The sequence below is a fragment of the Chlamydotis macqueenii genome, chromosome 4, assembly GCF_036417535.1.
Source record: "Chlamydotis macqueenii isolate bChlMac1 chromosome 4, bChlMac1.mat, whole genome shotgun sequence".
NCBI lineage: Eukaryota > Metazoa > Chordata > Aves > Otidiformes > Otididae > Chlamydotis > Chlamydotis macqueenii.
The window spans coordinates 76,546,586-76,560,214 of NC_141559.1; the positions used below are offsets into that span (position 1 = coordinate 76,546,586).

At 41.8% G+C, this 13,629-nt stretch overlaps 1 protein-coding gene across 3 annotated transcripts in view; it reads left to right on the plus strand.

Annotated features, from left to right (window-relative positions):
• The first annotated feature begins 222 nt into the window (after positions 1-222).
• Positions 223-13,629, plus strand: part of FAM53A (family with sequence similarity 53 member A) — a 67,788-nt gene continuing 54,381 nt past the window's right edge. For 2 of the 3 annotated variants that reach the window (XM_086747595.1, XM_086747597.1), the window contains exon 1: positions 223-263. The gene's annotated coding sequence lies outside the window, so the exon portion shown is untranslated. Of the gene's footprint in view, positions 345-13,629 lie in introns of all 3 variants that reach the window. The other variant, XM_086747596.1, reaches the window with a different exon arrangement.

Sequence of the window (13,629 nt, forward strand, 5' to 3'; positions counted from 1 at the left end):
GTAGTCCGGCGCGTCCTCCCCGCCCCACCCGGCACCACGGCTATGCGTCCCGGCCAGAAACGGGCACCGCCCCCCGCCCCTTGTGGGCCGGGCCAGCCCACCCCACCGCCCTATGGTAGAGCGGGTCAAAGTTCGACGGGCGGACGGTTCAGCCAATGGGAGCAGGGAGGTGCGGGGAGGGGGCGGAGCCGGCTGTGTTTTGTTCAATTGCCATTGAGGAGCCTGGTCCATAGGCGGAGGGGAGGCGGCCCGGGCGGGCGCAGGTACCAGTGGCTGGCGGTGAGGGGGGACAGGGGAGGCCGGGGGGGCAGCGCCCGCCGGCGGAGGGCGAGCGCAGCCGGCAGGTAGCGGCCGTTGAGGAGGCCGGTGGCCTGGAGGCAGTGCCGGGCGGAGGGGAGGCGGCCAGGCCCGGACCCAGACCCCCCCTTCGCGGACCCCGGGGGGCTGCGGGGACCGGACAGCTCTCGGCGAGCGAGGCGGCGAGCGCAGCCCCGGGGTGGGGGACGGCGACGACGACCCTACGGGTTGGGGGGAGGGGGGTCAGTCCGAAGCTGCCCTTCCTCGCAGCAGCAGCCTCCCCGAAGCTGCGGGCTGTCCATCGCTTTAATTATGCAGACAAATAGGTATAGGTTTTATATTTTTTATTATTATCGGTGTTCAGGCCGGGGCCGTGCCGGAGGTGAAGGTGAGCTCCCCTTCCCCCTGCCATTCGCTGAAGGCTCCGTGTGGAAGCGAAACGGTGGCTGCTCGCAGCCCTGGCAGGCGAAAAAAAAAAAAAAACCGAAAAAACCCCAGAATTAACAAAAAAAAAAAAATCCCCGAACCCAACTTATTAGCACTAATAACTGCCGGTCGGGGCGGGAATGGGGTTCGCTGTGTCCCCCAGGACGCAGCGGGGCTGCTCCGGGGAGGCTCTGGCCTGTCCCGGGTGGTGGTGGTGGGGGGGGCGTCCCCAGGCCTCAGCCCCCTTTGTGCCCCTGCCCTGCGGACACGGCCCCAGGGCGTTTTGAGGCGATTCCCCCCCTCTCTGTTGCTCCAGGGTAGAGTTACGTCAGTTTAGGTGCCTGTTCTCCCACAATAGCTGCCTTCCACAATGGTTCCTGGGTGAGGACCGTGGTCGTTTTCTTCCTACCCCAGCAATGGGAAAGTTGATTTCTAATTTATGGCTTGTAAGTGTAACGACCAGTGGGGTTAAAAAGTCCGAGATCCACGAGTGAACAGGCTCTTTGTCTTATTCTGGCTTTTCTAAGGGCAGTAAAATGGCTTTGTCCTGATTACTTGGTTTATTAAATATCTTCCAGCCTGCACGAAGGCTAACTAGAAATGCGTTCTTTTTAATGTGAAATTTTGGGTGCTGTTTAAGGAGGTCCCGTGAGACGGAGAGGCTGCCGTTGTAGATCATCTTCTGGTTTAGCGTCGTGCTGCTTGCCTGAGCTCTCTTGGTAGAGATCTGAAAGTTGAGGCGTTTTCTCTTTAGGTAAGCGGTATATCCATCACCACTGTTCCGAAAACGGCCGTTACAGAAGTAGTGCTCTGTAGCAGCGTTGTAGCTGCGACTCTCGGGTTGCAGGGTTGAGAGCGGCTTGGTGAGTCAGACCAGATACAACACCGGCTTTGCATGTGCACTCCGAGTTCTAGGCCTCCGCATGAGTTGAGCCAGCTGGTCAAATCTATTTTCTGGTTCACTATGCTTATATTAAAATTAGCTCCTGAGAACAGTTATTACAGCCTTTACTGTTACCTTGCCTCCTATTCATATGCCTGACTGCTAGAAAATATTTTCATCAAAGCCATTTTTGGCAAGAACCAGTAAGTTTGTGTATCTTGTGGCAAGCTGAAATGTTTCTGTATGTGTTCTAATTGTGAATAGTCTGTTTGCTTCAAGTCAGGCTTCTGAAATCTGGACTACAATGTTTACCGAATAACAAAAACTTTCCTAATGAAACATGTGACTTGGTCTGGTTTTACTGGAGATGCAGTGTACATGATGGAGCCCAGAGTGCTTGCATCTTTACAATTATTGTGCTTCTGAAAATGCCTGGAAGAATTGTACTCAGAGGCAGGAGATCAGTATGCGTAGGCAGCTAAAATGAGTAGTTCTACATAAAGCACGGGAACTCCTAACTGGAAAATTAGTTTACTACTCATTTATTTTGAGTTTCTGGGAAATATTGTTCATATTAATAGGTTTCTTGTTTTTAATTGTCCCTATTTTTTTTTTTTGTCAGTGACATGATTCTACTCTTCATCATATGGAAGTGCATGCTGCCTGTTAGACATAAGCTTAGAATACTGATCTGCAAGATCATCCCCCTAATGATATCCTTCAGGGTGTTCCACGCTGTGGTAATCTGGCTGTCCTCTAGCGGCCCTTACCTGCCAGTGTGTAACCCATAGTTATTGTCTCTTTAACTTGAGAATTAAAGTTGATTAAATAATTGTAAAGGGATATTTTAAATTTGGTGTAATTAACCTTGTCTGCTTCCTCTTGAAAAGCTGTTTTTCTGCAAGGGACGGTGATTCAGAGGAATCAGGAGGCCGAAAGAAGAAATATGAATTGTATTCACAACCATTGTGTTCATCTTTAGAAGTTTAGTATATGGCATAAAACTATACTCTTGAAAATATGGTGGGCAGATAAACTGGAGGCTTAACGTTACTGAGATGACTGCAGTTTATTGCATGGATTGCTTTATTTTGTGTGAAGGATTTATTCTTTCCTATGGGAATTCCTTGAGAATCTGGTAGCCATTACTGTAGCTCCCCTTTTTTAGTTCCTTCTGCTTTTCCCTTCCCTGTTTTTTCTCCCCCTTCCTCTGTTGCCTCCCCCCAATCTACATTCCTTTGTGTTAGCAGTGATGATGGCAGTTCTAGTCACCTCCTGTGGCTTGATAGATTATTCCCCTTTAGAAACGTGGTGTACTTAAAACTTTCCAAGCGTGATTCTTTCTTTGCTCCTAGACTTTTTTTTTTTTTAATGCTAGTTTTGAGTTTTGTTTGAAGAACTTGTCCTTTCTGGTTGTGCTTTGAATTTTCTTAAATAGTAGTGAGAAGTCTTGTTAAACCTTTAGTGGAAAATATTAGTGTTTATATCATGGCTTACATTTCTTCTTGTATATTTTGAAGGTCATAATATAAACAGAAATTTTGCCTTTTGGCAACAGAAACTTTCCTTCTTCCCTGCTAGCCCGTAAGTTTTGTGCTTTCTTTTTAAAGAAAACTTTGTTTGCTTTAAACTTTCATTTTTATAAAATAAACTTGTTGGACTATTTTTAGATTACTACATTCTTGAGATCTGGTATTTGTGTAAGAACTCACTTACAGGTAAATGTTCATAGGACCTTGTCTTTAGTCTTACACAATCTACATACAAACTTGAATTTTGAAATATGTTATGGCAGAATGTGTAAGATTCCTGTCCACTACAGAAGTAGGTGTAGGTACTGTAAGTAACATAAGATTACTGGGGGGGGGGGTGGGTGGGGTGGTGAAACTACACACAGATACCTGTGAAGGGCTTTATGAGCACTCCTGAAAGAAGGGTTAACGAGCAGAAGGTAGCCCTGTTCATTAATTCTAGGGGAGAAATGGAAAACAGCTAGCTGAACTCAGTGTAGTGTGGTGGTAGATATTTTCTTGGTAGGTGAGTTGTTTTTATCTCTTGACTGTGTATACCTGAGAGGTAGCCATTTATGTTGACAACATGTTTTTTGGTGTGCCATGAAGTTTGTGTGGTTAACAAGATCTTTACCTGACAGTGAAGTATTGCAGTCCAAGTGATGAAAGAGAGGCTGTATAAAAAATAAAATCTGTGCTTTATTGGTTTCTCTTAACTGTAAACACTCTGCTAGAGGGGTTGAGACAATGGTTTTCTTCAAGGAATGTCTTTTTCTTTCTCAAAAGGAGGCCTTTTAAAAAAAAAAGTATTTTTAACTCCTTTCTAGGCTGTTTTACAACTTTTTCTATGATGAACAAACTCAATGTTGCAGTACTGTTGAGTATAGAAAAACCTGAAATCAAGATAACTGTCAGCTCCTTAATATTGCCATTTCTATGTTTTTTGCTGTTTTGGCTTTTCTGTTCAGTCAGTTTGGGAAATAATGTCATCAACAAGCTGGCAAGAAGCTCCTCAGCTAACTTCTAATATTTTGTAGTGGGCAGAAATAACTTCTGAAGGCCATGTTTCTGCTAATTTTTAGGTTGAGGGGAGGAAGTAGGCAGGATTGTTACTAAATACATTATCTGGGTTATGGCTTTCAGTTTACTGACAGCAGTGGTTTTTTTAAGCAAGCAGTTGAATATCATGCTGTAGAAAATATGAAATGTTTCCATTAGGAAACTTACTGAGTTGAAAAAAAACAAAACTAACGTAGCTGACTTTCTCCTGTTTGAACTTCATTATATTTAGTGAGACACAGGCCATCACTTATGTTTTGCTTGTTGGATGTTAACAGTAAGATCAAGTGTTCTGATTACCTAATGTTAGCATAATCGCTCTAAATTTCGTGTGGCAACATGGGTTTAAGTTCCTGTGAAAATTAAACTTCAGTATAGTTAAGTACGGGGAAGAATACTGTCAATGATATATCAAATTACAGGCCTAGAACTTTGGACATACGGTGCTGGTGATGACAACTGCTCTTCAGTATTTGTTAGTCTGTTTGTACAGATAGACCTAAGAGTATGAAATCAAAAAACATTTTGCCTGGAGCTGCCTTTAGAAGTGTCATTTGCAAAACTGACTCCATACAGACTAAGACCTGTATGTTGTTGTGGGAGAGGCATTTGAGATGGAGGAAAGCTGTTTCTGCATTTGCTGAGCTTTAAAATTGGAACCCAGCTGGTACAGGAAATAGTTGAAGAAGTAACTGCAACACCACTGTCTGTACCTTTGCGTTTGTGCTTTAAACTGAGACCTGTGATGCTGCAAGACAAGATCTGAATTACCTTTTTTTTCTGAAGAGTACTTGTTTCTCCTTAACACCCCCCTCACCCAGCCAGTCTCAGCATCTGGCTTGTTGTTTGTTTGTTAATGCACTTAAGTCTTCTGGGCTTATGAAAGATCACACTTATAATTTGGAAATTTCTACTCTGGAGTTAAGGTGGGTTAACTTTAAAAATAAAGAAAAACCTTTACTGTCCTAATAAGACCTCATAGAACAAGACTGTGGCTTCTCTTTTACTGTCACCTCCCCTTGAGTCATGAATGGGAATAATAGGAACTTCTGTTGGTGTTATATTAACTTTAGGTCTCTAATTTGCATCTCAAATAACATTGTGAACAACATTAATGCCTTTGAGCAGTTTGGGAGGTTTTTTAATTTGTAGGGTAAATGTGTCTTTTAACCTAGTTGAGTAGTTCAAATTATTACTGCAGCATGTTTAAATTTTTTGCTCTGTGCAGTTCATATTGATGTCACTGGCACTAAATCATTCCTTCAGTACAGTGCATGTATTATGTTTCACCTTCTTAATTGTGGCTTTAGATGTTGTAGTAGTACAGTTCCTGCTGGATGTTTGCATTCTTTATTCTACCCTCCAGAGCCTGCTTATAGGGAAAATTCTTCTTTTCAAGTACTACTTCCTTTAACTCCTGCTGCTTTCCCAATGAAAAATGCACTTTTCTGTCTGTCCTAAAGTTTTCTGTTGATTTGACCTCTTTTGGTTTTAGAGAGATGAAAATTTAATACTTAAGGAAGGATGCAAGTGACAAGAAGTTGTTTGTCATTTGGATCTGACAAACCCTGTTGCTTTATCACCTTCCACAGTCTCAAAAGTAGCATGCAGAATATGAAAAAGGTAGAAGTTTGGACCCTCAGGGGTGATGCAGGTTATGAATCAACAGAGTTGTGGAAATGTGCGTGAGGCTGGATCAGTCTGGATCTGCTGGGTTCTGTCTCTTGCAGCTCACCATCTCTTAGTCCATGGGTAGATGGCCACTGAGGTGTTGTTGTAGGTGGTTTTTGTATGAAGGTATGAACCAGCTTTGTTTTCATAACATAGGAGGCTTCTGTTCTATGGGCTTTTGAGGGTGTGAATTTTTCTTAAGTGATGGTCTTTAGATACCTATGATCTATTTGTATGGAACTATTCTGTTTGCATTTTGATGAGTTGAAAGCTAGAATTTCAATCCTAGTTTAAAAAAAAAGGAATCTTTTTTGCTCAATTATCCCAGTCTAATAGTAGTGGCAAATAATTATTCATTATGTCCTATTTGGAGTGGAGTGTAGTGGTGTGTAAGTACGCCCCAAGACTACCGCTGTGCTCCAGAGCGTAATTTGATGTCATATTTAGTAAGTGAGGAGGAGAGAGGACTAATGAAAATATCATTCAATAACCACTTGCTTGAATTGGCTAAAATACGGTATATATTTCTTCTAGTGGGAAAGGAGTGGGTACATAGGACTTAATATTTTAATTTTTTAAAAGCGGTGAAATAACAAAGTTCAAACTCGGAGGCTAAACTGCAGTGCTGTTGCTTGCTGTAAGGGGCTGCCAAAGGTTGAGATACAACAGCAGAGCTGCTGGTTAAAAGAAGATGCTGCTGGCACTGGAACGTGTATGGTGCTTAGCCTGTTCACTTCTCGGCAGGTAAGGTATATGTATGCCTGCCTACTTCATCTTCTTCCATTAACACAGCATTCTGACCAGCCCTGTTGCTGGTTCAGTGTTTGGATAAAAAATTACTGAGCTCCTGGAGGGTGAAATGGACTGTTGCTGCTCTCTTTCATGTTTCAAAAAATTGGAAGGATGGCATTTCAACAAGGCAGACAAGTAGCTGGATAAACACTTGTAGTACTGAAACTGTTTCAGGGGATGAAAAAGGATGGTACTTTGTCTCTAACTGTTGTACACTTTGTAGATGTCCTGTTTGTGTTTGAGCTTGTAGAAGTGAATTCTTCCCTGGTTTAGTGACTTTAGATTCTGCAGTTTAAATGTGAACGCATAACTTACCTCAGGCACAGACTTCCTCTGACTGGCTGTAACTAATACTCTCTGCGTCAGCTCCCCATCTGTAAAATCCTGGGTATTTTAGATTTTGTTTTGGAGCATTTGATTTATGTGCAGCATTTTCCATCCTCAGGAAGTCCTAACCAAGCCTAAGGCTACAGCTGTAGTAAAAGGTGCATGCATATGTTTCTGAGGTGCTTTGTGACACCACATCACTGAAAGCTATTACTTCACTGTTGCAGGTTGTCAGAAGGCTGAGTGTACAGGTCCTTCTGGAGTAATGGCTTCTGATTTCTGTTGGTCAGAGGAGAAAGATGCAACAGGATGCTGCAAGATTGCTGAAATTTGCATTCTGCCATGGGAGATGATTGGAGTTGATTTATTTCTGTGTGAAGTACGAGGCAGATGTTTGTTATGTAGTAAAAGCACTACAATGTGCAAATCCTGAAGTTTGAATTTGAAAAATCAGAGAAGTAACTTCTAGCTCGTTGAAACTAAACATGCACTGTAGGAGGATAAGCAAAGATGCTACAGTGGTAGTAATTTAAAAAAAAAAAAAAGTCAGGCTGAAAAAGGTGTGGGCTGGTTGTGAGAGTCCTCTGCCCCGTACCAGCACTGCATGTCTGATGTGATTCATGAAAGAAGCTGGAGCAGCTCTACTTTCTCATCAGTCCAGTGCTTTGCTGTCCTCAGTGTTAAAACTTGTTCTGAGTATGGAACTAGACATCTTCCTTACTGCAGGTCAAGCTTATTGCCTAATTCCCTGGGCGTGACAGACAGCTGTTCTGTCCCCTGTAGTAAGTAACCTTTTAAAAAAATTTGAACTGTTCTTTGTCATGTTCCTGTTTCCTTGCGTTTTACCCTACACCCTGCAGCTTTGTGATCCTTTTGGCCTAAATAAAGCTAGCGTATTCCATTCTTCCTGAGATGTCGTGGTTTTTTGGCTCTAATCGTTCTTGTTCTTATTTCAAGTTAGTTTGCATTGGTCTTCAAGTGTGATGCTTAAAGCCCAGCTTGGTGCTTCAGCTGAGGCTTTCCTGTGCTGATTGGAGTAAAGAGACTTTTTCACGTGCCCTGGAGCTGATATTCCTGTTTATGCGTCCCCGTACACTTGACTTTCTTACAGCAGCTTAACGCTTGTTTCAAGGTCAGCTTGTTGATCCAATCTAGCCTACAGCTTTCTTCTGAAGAACTTGCCTTCTCAGTTACTTCTACCTGAGCATACCTTTCAGAACTGAATTATATCCTATTTCTTGCAGAACAGTTTTCCAGTTTGTCAGTTACATACAATTTTAATGCTGTCTTGCAGTTCTTCCTGCCTTTCTCCTACTTGTAGCAAGCCCACTCTGCCGGCAACAGATTATGGGAAACAAAGAAATTGGTGAGCTGAGCTGGGTTCCTGTTTGTGTTTACCCATGTGCCACTGGTAACTGCTCTCTGGGGATGGTTATCCACCAAGTATTGCATTCACTATACAGCCTTTGCTTGCCAACGGCATGAGCCTTTAAAACTGGGTGTCTGACCTCAGTAGATTCTCTCTCATCCCCAAATGCTGTTACTCTGATGTCAAAGTGAACCTGGTGGGTGCTATTCGCCTCCTTGTTGCCTTTTAGTGCTAACGAAAGGTTCCTCCCCTGGGATTCTGCTGGAATGTGGAGAATTGGAGACCAGTCACATGAATTTTGACCTTTTTCTGAAGGCAGATGTGGAATGAAGGCAGGCCCAGCTTCAGGAAACTGGTGTCCAAACTTATTTAGGAAAGTGTGGCCCATTATGGTCTGTACTCAAATATATTGCAAAACAGCCTAAATCTGGTACCTTGCGAGTTATAACGGCTGTGGTGGAGTGATTCTGAAGTCATGTGTAGTTAGGGTTGTTAAGCTCTCAGTTCTTGAGATGAAACTTCTCTTGCATCGCACGCTAAGCATTGAAGAATAAGCCCCCCTGCTTGGGGCTGACTTTTCTTTAGGGTGCTTTTTTTGGATTAAGTATTTAGAAATATTTGTTGACATCTCTATGGGTGCAACTTTCTCTCTTTGAAATCTTAGTTCTCATGATGTCTCCCCTGCCAAACTTAATTCACATGGCTGAACTCGCACTTAATAGAAATGGGTTTCTCTGAGCCCTGTCTCTGTTGGGACTGTTTGACACAGTTTCTATAAATGCTTTTTCTTGCTTCTCCATCGTCTCACCCTGAAAACTTTCAAATGACTTTGCATCTCCACCTTGCAGTGATTTCCATAGTCTTCCTCTAATCATTGCTCTGTTTATAGTCCCTGCATATAATATACAGCAGTTTATTCTCACCACGCAGATATGTTTGAGTGTAGTTTAAAGTTTTGTGGTTGGCTACAAGCTGGAATAGTTTGTCTTCTAACCATTCTTTCCAGTGTGTGCTTTAAGGAGACTGACATCTATCCTTTAAAATCATGCTGCAGTCTTAAATTAAGCAGAGGTTTAGGAAGTCTGATAATCCTTCTCTAATTGAACTTGAGTGTACGTTAGGATGTTAATACTTGTTTGTATTTTGATACACAAGATGAAGTATAGCTGCTTATTTTTAAAGTTATGGAGAAGTAAAAGGGCTTTTTGATGTATATTTGCATTACACTGTATCTTAAAATAAAATCACTACATTTCCTCTTCAGACTGTTAAGATATAAGTAGCTTCATGCTCTTATCCCAAAACTTCAATTCTGGAATAATATGACTGAGAAGTATCCTGCATAATATCCTTGAAGAGGTGGTGGCTGGCATAGATTGGGGGTGTGGATAAAGTGGGGGATTAACGCTGAGCTTGTTGTGTGCAGCATTTGTGCCCTCACTTGTACAGCAAAGCATATCCCAGTACCTGCCCTTGAGTCAGGTATTCGAGGTGTGGTTTACTTGCTTAGCTTCTGTCACCTTCAGCTGCAATAGCTGTTCCAAGCTCCTTAATAGTCAAGAGAAACAGGGATTTTGCTGTTAAGATGCTTTTTTTTTTTTTTTTTTTTTCCCCAGGCTTGTTTAGTTAGGTGCATCCTGCTGTCAGTGATGCTGCTAGGCCAGCTTGGCTGTGGAAGCTGCGGCTGAGGGTGGTGCAGGGGTAACTGTGTTCAGAAAGGCTCTTTCAAGGTGGGTTAATAGTTGGTTTGGGAAGGTTTTTCTCTATTAAGTGTGATGCTCAAATTTTAGTGATATAATCAGTTGCAAAATACCATGTGTCCTTGAGACCAAATTTTATAGTCCCGTTAAATATACAGTCTTAAACTTTGGAACTGGTTGGGAGGGACCATCCCTTCCCCTCACCCTTTTTTCAGATGAGCACAAGATCTGTGAGGATCAAATAAAACCAAACTTGTTTCTAAATTCTGAATTAGTTATTGAACTAGTTGTTAAACTGAGCCAAGCTGAAATGAAGTGAATGCCTCTTGCACCTGCAGAAAAGGCTGCAGCTGTCAAAACCTTGTTTATTGCTTCTTGGGTCCAGGTGCTCAGCCCAGTGACTTCCCCTAATGCAATGGTTTGATGTTTCAGATCTTCAGGAGAAAAGATGAGACTGCTTTGTGCAGACTATACAGTATGCTTAACCTTTGCATGAGTGAAGATGCCAGAAACCCAAATGTAATTTCAGAGACTTATTTTAAAGTGTGTTTAGATAAAGCACACTTCATATCAGTATTGAAAGATCATTTGACGGCCTCAGAGTTTTCAGGTGAAGAGCTGAAAGGACATGCTCGTGTGTGTCTTACTGTTGACTTTATCTGATAAGTCTTTACTGTTTTGTCCTTCAACATGGTTACCAGAAGCTGATCTTGTCAGAATGCAGTCATCTGTAAACACAATTGCCCAAGTGGGAGGACGCTGATGGTGCTGTCCTCTCTTGCACTGTTGTTGTCTGCAGATGTTATATGCCTGACTTGCTAGTCAGGTGACTTACCTGATGCCGTTTAAAACTGCCAAATTTCTGTCGTGCTCGGTGAAGATTAAAACTAAAGGCTCTTCAACATTCACTTTTTACCTGACACTTTTTGGCTCAAATAAAAAAAAAGTGTGGTCCGTAATACTTGCATACTGATCAGCACCTTGGGTCCACCCGCTTCCGTACAGGAACATGGTTTTGCATTAAGGCTTCATAGTCTGTGCTATATGAGTAAACTTCATGATTTGGAGTCCTGGTGACTTCTGTGAGTCCATTTTGGCAACTGAATCTCTCCACGGAACTTGCTTCTAGAATTAATGATTCGTTCAGTAAACATCTGATAGTGTTGAGGTAGTACACTCTGAAAATACCGAGCTTTCCCATCAAGCAGAAAGTCGTCTTTCAGTATTTAAAGAAAAAAAGAAACACACTGATAGAGTTCACTGTTTTTTTTTCTGACTTAACATAGCCATCTTCTCTTACATGGTGTAATTCTGTTTGTCTCATGAGATTCCTTTTAGTTCACAGAAATTTTCCAAATGCTTTTTCTAAATACCTACTGCAGTTGTGTACCCCTTGGTTTGTGTCTCGACCTCTAGCACAGCATTCCTGAATCCAGCTGTTCGGTGTGCTGTCGAAAGCTGAATGCATCAACAAAGAAAGTAGCTACCTTACTTTTGGAAAGGTCTAGCCAACTAGGAAGACTTAAGCTGCGTAGCTCAACTGAACTAATTTTTATTGAAGTACCTTCAATAAAATGAAGTACCTTCAATGTCCCCGGTGACACTTGAAGTAATATCTGAATTGAATGCTGAAAGCATACTTAATACTGACATATATGCTGCTTTTGTCTTCGTATTTCATTCTGTTATTTTAATGGACTTTAATTTGTGATCCACTCGTACTTGGAGTATTTGTGAGCTGTTACTGAGGGCTGGTGTGCAGTAGAGCGGTATGTATGTAGTGCAGATTTTTTTTCAGAGACTTGACTGTTTCAAAACTCATGGGATCTGCAACCCAGAAGTTGGAAACTAACAAATAATTCAGTTTATATGAACTGTAGTTTAGCGAAGTAAGGAGTGACAACAGCAGATTCTTCAAGCGAGCATTCTGTTTTGGTTTTTGTAGTGTAATACCTGAGACTACTTTGTTAAGGAAAATTCTTGCTGCTGGAAGGCTGTGTGGTGTTTAGGTTTTTTTCCTAAATTCTAATGGGTGATGTAACTGGCTGGGTGTTGTAAAACTTGAGGCCTTTCAGTGTGCCACCTCTTGAGGTGATGTCCCCTGCCAGATGAATTCAAGCTTCTTGAGTAACAAATTACAGATGGTCAGCCATGATTGAGAACAAGCTTGGGCCAGGAGAGGGAACTTGGTTGTCTGTTGCACACCGTATCTCATATCTTTTCAATGCGTTTCTGTGCTCCTTCAGGATAGATAATAAGCAGAAAGCTTTTACGCGAGCCTGCATAGAACTTTACTCTTGCATAGCACTTCTGTAATCTGCTTTCTTTTTTTTAGACTTCTTGGTTTTATATGAAAACATGGAAACTGTATTTGTCATAAGCTGCTAAAATAAGGATACACACAGACATGCACTTATTCAGTACAGTTACATGATGATCTGGAGAGTTACAGTTTTGAGACAAAGACTGAACTTTTCTTACTCTACTAGATTGGACATAGTACTCTGTCCTGAGAGGGAAGTATTACTTGTAGTATGAAGAATTAGGACAGTAAGGCTCGAGGAGAAGTGTATTTCGTGTTACGGCAAGCACTGAGATGTACGGATATTTAGAGAACACTGCTAAGCCCCGAGTTCTAAATTTAGCACTATCTACAGTTCACCAGCTGTACTATTTACTGAAAAATATTTGGACTACCATAGGTTCCTTGTTTTTAATTTCCATAGTTGCATGCAAGCTGATGTTAGGGAGACTTCCCTGTGTGCAGTTCATATAGCTCATTAGACCCCCGAAATGCCATGAAGTAGTGTCCTAACACAAGTGGTTTTCACCTGGCCTGGAGCCTCCAGCAAGAACATCTCACTCGGGATTGTAAAACCAAACCTACCCGTTGGGCTTTTTATTTTAAACAAGCCAACCAGATGTCTGAAATTCTTCAGAATGAACCTGAAGGCAAATAGGAGGAGGCTTATTAGCTGTGTGTGCTTTGGGAGTGGGGTTTATGGGAGAGATTTGTATAATCCCTCAGCTCCAAGCCCATAGGGTTTAGTAATGTAAGAGTACTTCAGTGCTGGTGTTATTTCAGTCTGTCATGGGGCAGCAGCATGTGTGTGGAGTAATCATCACTGTCATACAAGTACAGGGTCAGTGCTACGTGTTTTTCAGGCCTGAGTATTTTTAAAGCCGTGTATATGTGCCTGTTTGACTCTTGACATTTTTAAGGGCAAACAATAAGAGAAAGTAAATGATGATATTACTGCTTATCTTTATTTTTTTTCCCTGACTTTTCTTACCTAACTGATGGAATGAAGGAAATATTTCAGTCATAAGGCCAGTTAATCTTAGTCCATGTGTTTTTTTTCACAAGCCTTAAATAAAATATTGTGGCTCTTGTATAATCTGGATCGCTCGCTTTAGTGGAGTGTGGTAGGCTTAGGTTTAGGTTGGTGGTACAGGTTTAGGTTGGTGGTACGTATATTTCTTCAAACATTAATATTCTCTGTATAAATTATTATTTATAATGAATCTGACTTTGTATTTTACTGGAGGCTTTGTGTACTAAATAAATACTTGCATTGGTTTTAAATAGAATAG